The following is a 5,666-nucleotide window of genomic DNA, read 5'->3' on the forward strand; positions in this document are numbered from 1 at the left end:
AATTGACCATGAGTGTGTGTGTTTATTTCTGGACTCTATTCTGTTGCATTGATCTATGTATCTGTGTTTGTGCCAGTACCATACTGTTTTGATTACTGTAGCTTTGTAGTATAGTCTGAAGTCAGGAAACATGAGTTCCCCAGCTCTGCTCTTCTTTCTCAAGGTTGTTTTGGCTATTCAGGGTCTTTTGTGATTCCATACAAATTTTAATATTTTTGTTCCAGTTCTGTGAAAAATGTCATTGGTAATGTGATAGGGATTGCACTGAATCTGTATATTGCCTTGGGTAGCGTGGTCATTTTAACGGTGTTGATTCTTCCAATCCAAGAACACAGTGTATCTTTCCATCTGTTTGTGTCATCTTCAGTTTCTTTCACCAGTGTCTTGTAGTTTTTGGAGTACAGGGCTTTTGCCCCCTTAGGGGGGTTTATTCCTAGGCATTTTATTCTTTTGGATGTGATGGCAAATAGGGTTGTTTCCTTAATTTTTTCCTGATATTTTGTTGTTAGTGTATAGAAATGCAACTGATCTGTGTATTAATTTTGTACCCTGCAACTTTACCAAATTCACTGATGAGCTCTAGTAGTTTTCTGGGAGCATCTGTAGGTTTTCTGTGTATAGTGAGTATCATGTCATCTGCAAACAGTTATAGTTTCACTTCTTTCCCAATTTGGTTTCCTTTTATTTACTTTTCTTCTCTGATTGCTGTGGCTAGGACTTCCAAAACTATGCTGAATCTAAGTGGCGAGAGTGGGCATCATTGTCTTGTTCCTCATCTTGGAGGAAATGCTCTCAGCTTTTCACCGTTGAGTATGATGTTAGCTGTAGATTTGTCATAAATGGCTTTTATTATGTTGAGGTATGTTCCCTCTATGCACACTTTCTGGAGAGTTTTTAATCATAAATGGATATTGAATTTATCAAAAGCTTTTTCTGTATCTTTTGAGATGATCATATGGTTTTTATTCTTCAATTTGTTAATGTGGTGTAAAAACAAGTTTACATAGTCACATATGTTTGGAGGGTACTGTATTGAACAGCACAGTTCTGGATACATACCTTTGACTGCGCAGATGTTGCAAATATTTCCTCATATACTGTTAAGATTGTCAATAGTGTCCTTTGTTGAAAAGAAAACCTTGATCTTGATAACATCAGACCTATCTATTTTTCTCTATGCTGTATGCATTTTTTTGGGCTTAAGCAATCCTTGCACACCCAGAGAATACACAAATATTCCCCACTAAATTTTTTGATTGGCTTTATGATTTTATATTTCATATTTACGTCTTTAATCTATCTAGAGATCACCTTTGTATATGGTGTGAGGCAGGGATCCAACTCTACATCAACACACTGAGCTAACTTTCCCAACAGTCTGCAGAGACAATTAACCCTTTTCCAGTACACAGTGCCCCTACATAATATACCACATTTTCATGTGTACATGGGTCTGTTTAGGGGCTGTTGTCTTCCATAGGTCTGTTTGTCTTCTCCTACAATGGTACTATATTATCTTTATTATTATAACCTCTTAATATCTTAATATCTGTAGAGTGAGTTTCCATAGCTCACTCTCTTTAAAATTGACTTAGTGGGACATCTGGTTCCAGTCAAGATGAAGTAACAGGGACCAGAATTACCCTCTCACCGGAAACAACTAAAAAAAAAACTACAAAATGTGTGAAACAGTTCTAAATACTTTGGCCAGAAGGTAATGAAGGGCCATGACCCTGAAAGGAAGGAGAGAAATGAGCTGAGCTCTGTGACTGCTCCAGCTGACTGTCTGGATTGTTTTCAGGATGCAGAGCAAGGTGGAGGGACTCAGCAGAGCCCTGTAATCTCCTGACTTGAGTGGAAGGATCTGGGAGGACAGGGAGGCCAAGGTGGCTGGAGTTTGTGGGGCAGAACTGAAGAAGGAAGAGGGCATGATGATCTGTAGCTCAGGACTGACATGTGTGAGTGTGTGTGTGTGTGTGTGTGTGTGTGAAAGAGAGAGAGAGAGAGAGAGGGAGAGAGGGAGAGAGAGAGAAAGATAGAAAGAGAGAAAGAGAGTGAGAGTGTCATGAGGCCAAGAAAAGCACCAACAAAAAGGATTAGAGGCAAAACTCCCCAGGGTTCAAGCAGGGCCAGGAGCAGGGACTCAACAACCAGCCAGAGTGCAAACCCACTCTCTGGGGACTCTGATCACACATACAGTAGCCCCTGGAGGCTGGCCCACAGCTCACTGATGCTGTTTATTTTTCCTATCCCTTTTTTTCTGTTTCATTTTGTTTCACTTTTGTTTTATTTATGCTTTCTATTTGTACGTCTTCAGTTTCACTAAACTTTTCTTCAAAGTCTAGTCTACCATTAATCCCATCCAATGTACTTTTCATACCAGATTTCTTAGCGCAATCTATAAAAGAACAGACTGATAAATTGTACTTTTTCAAACTTAAGAACTTCTGCCTTTCAAAGGGCAGTGACAAGAGAATAAGAAAAGCTGCAGGGAGAAAACATTTATAAATCACAAGTATGGGGAAAAAAATAGAGACTTAATAACAACACAGCAATAAATGCACAAATGATTCAGATACTTCATCAAAGAACATGCAGCGAAGGCACATAAGCACATGAAACTATGTTCAGTTTCGTTATCTGTTAGGTAAATAAACATTAAAAACACATTGAGATACCATCTCTTAAAAGTGTCTAAAACTAAAAAGACTAATCATATCAAGTGCTGGAAACTGCTAATCCTAACCTGGCTCCCGTCACTCAGCATAATTTGAGATTCAGCCATAATGTTGCATGTGTCAACTGTTGGTTCATTTTTGTTGCTGAATACTATTCCATTGTATGGGTATTCCCCATTTTGTTTATTCATTCCCCTGTTCATGGACGTTTGGGTTGTTCTCAGTTTTTAGCTATTACAAACAGGCTGTTGTGAGCCTTTGCATATGAGTCTCCGTAGGGACATATTCTTTTCTCTTGGGTTAATGCCTGGGAGTAGGATGACTGGATCATGTTTAGGCATATGTTTAAATTTTAAGAAACAGCCAAATTACTTTCAAAGCAGATGTACTGTTTTACATTTCCAGGAGCAGTGTTACAGTTTCTCCACATCCATTTATATAAAATTCTAGAAAATCTAAACTCATCTATAACAGCAGGAAGCAGATCAGTGGTCACCTGGTCAGATGAGGGTGGGCAGGTGGAGGGGAGCACAGGGAGGAATTACAAAGGAGCATGAAGGAAGTTCTGAGGGTGATGTTATCCTGACTGTTTCTGTTGTTTCATGCATATACACAGATGTCAAAACTTGTTGAACTGCACACTTTCAACATGTGGTTTATTGGATGGTTATCATATCTCACCAAAGCTGTTAAAAATTGTTTGACCTCTCCATCTCAGGTTGTTCTATCATCTCCAGATCTTGAAGAACTAATTATCCTGCTTGTTGAATCTGCATGTTACCCTCATGGCAGCTCATTGGGTTTTCAATCTTTTACTGGGAATACTTGTTGACAGAGGGTTGTTGTTTCTGTTGGAAGGCATGTGCCCCAGATGATGGAAGTTCCTGAGGGGAATACTGGGTCTTATTTATAGGGGTCCCTGGGGATCCCAATGGTCCGAGACTAGTTACATTTTTTTTGTTATTTTAGCTTGGGGTTCCCACACCATGACGGAAGTATAAAGTTGGACCTCAAACAGATGGTGGCCAGAGAGCTTCAGTACCCCAGGTCTTGGCAGCACGAGCATGGACTGTGCAGAGAGCCCTGCCTCCGCCTTCGCACCTTCTTGCTCATGTCTCTGCCTGATGTGCACTCAGTGAGTGCTTCCACAGGGACATTTCTAAATGCATTAGACAGAAGGCCAGGAGGGGGGCAATGGGGGCCCTAGCCCTTTAGAGCTCAGTCTGTGAATCAGTGGGGCAGAGGTGCACAGAGGGCTAGAAATAATGCTCAGAGCCATGAGAGCAAGTTGGGTGTGGTACTGGGAGCACAGAAGGCCCGTGGGAGGGGAGGACAGTGAGTAAGCTTTCCCGAAGTTCGTGACATCTATCTGAGTCTCAGTGACTGGGCTAAGACTTGAAGCATGGGGGCCGCATACTTAGAGTTTAAAAAGGCATGGGACAAACAGCTTTCAGTTGGTGGGCCATTAAGTTCTAAACAGGGAGTGTGGAGAGTTGAGGAGGAGAGCTTCATATAGTATTGGTATGGTCAGACTACAATGTCTTTTAATTCAGGCTAATGTGTGAGCCCACTGGGGAAGCCACAGCAGGGTCTTTTTTTCGAAATGTAAAGAGTTCTATAATTTATTGTGTGGAAGGTTAAATTTATGTGCGTCATAAGATACAAAGTCAAGGAATTTTTAAAAAGTATAAAGGGCATTAGAAGCACCCCTAACCCTACCACCCATAAATGCCCCCTGTCCCACTGCAACATTCTAGTGCATGTCCTCCAGAACTTTCGTTACGCATATATTCAAAAACACAGAGCAGAAGGGGAGGATATCCTCATTCCTCCTCATTCATCCCTCAAACCCGTAAGTTCTTCCAAGTAAGTGCTTCCTTGTTGCAGTCATGCATTCTCCCTCCAACACATCGGGGTGAAAGGTCCTTAAATACTGAGTACCTGGTTCTCAGCCTTTTTCTCCATGAAAAACATCAGGAGCAATGATAGGACAGTTCGGTATCAGTGACAGTGGTCCCCTACCGCCCTGGCTTCTGAGTTTCTCCTTCTCCAACAGGGAGACTGTCTTCTACCCGTGACTATAGTTCCACCTAGCCTACAGATATATACGAAGTGGCCACCTCCATGCCCTATTTCTGGGACCCTGCTCTACCAGCGTTTGGCTCTGGTGACATTTCTTCCACTGCACTGGCACCTCCAATTCAGCGCACACAGTACCTTTCCGCAGTACCTCTCGTGTACTCATTTCTCATCTCATCCAGTTCTGAATCCGTGGTGGAGCATCGCCATTCCCTTGCCTTTACCCTTTGTTGCGCTCCCACAGAACACCAACTCACTGCCCGCTCCAAGCGGCTGGACGTGGCTGGAGAAAAACACAACAGGGTTGACTAGTTTCAGTCATATCAGGACCCCAAATCTCAAGCCCGCAGTGCCTCCAAACAAACTCAAGGACTTGTCAATTTGCTCTCCCAACCGGGAGGTCTCCTTACATCACTTTCTAATACTCTCTCCAAATACTTTCACAACTTCATTTAAGTGTCAAGCTTTGCAGGGTTTTCAGAGAACAGCCACGTGCCGGCGTCAGCGCGAGCCTGGGGACTGAAGGCCGGTAAGAGGCTGTGGTCATCATCCCGCGGGGGGTGCCGGGGCTCGGACAAGCGGTGGGGGCGCGCAAGGCGCGACATGAGGATCCTGGGGACTGGCTAGAGGACAAGCGGAGAAAGGGTCTAGGGAGGCGCGGCGGCCTGGGCGGCAGGAGCGAGAACAACGAGCCTCCCGGGAGAACCGAGCGCACAGAGCCCTCCCGGCAGACGCCGGCCGCGACCAGCCACCTCCAGTGCCCGTCTTAGCGGGCGCAGCGCCTCGCGCGTCACTCCCGGCGACGGCGGCTGGCGCTCGTGACGTCACCGCGCCCGCGCGACGTCTTAGCGTCACGCCCGGCGACGGCAGCGGGGGCGTGCGACGTCAGGACGCCGGAGCCGGGAGCCC

The 5,666-nt window shown here is 44.4% G+C and overlaps 1 long non-coding RNA gene across 1 annotated transcript; it reads right to left on the bottom strand.

The window, feature by feature from the left end:
* Positions 1–2,578: 2,578 nt before the first annotated feature.
* Positions 2,579–5,505, bottom strand: LOC123617577 (uncharacterized). Its single transcript, XR_006725741.2, has 2 exons — positions 5,168–5,505; positions 2,579–5,040 (listed from the first exon to the last, which is right to left on the bottom strand). It is a non-coding gene; the product is annotated as an uncharacterized LOC123617577 (long non-coding RNA).
* Positions 5,506–5,666: the final 161 nt, after the last annotated feature.

Source organism: Camelus bactrianus, chromosome 13, assembly GCF_048773025.1.
Source record: "Camelus bactrianus isolate YW-2024 breed Bactrian camel chromosome 13, ASM4877302v1, whole genome shotgun sequence".
Taxonomy (NCBI): domain Eukaryota; kingdom Metazoa; phylum Chordata; class Mammalia; order Artiodactyla; family Camelidae; genus Camelus; species Camelus bactrianus.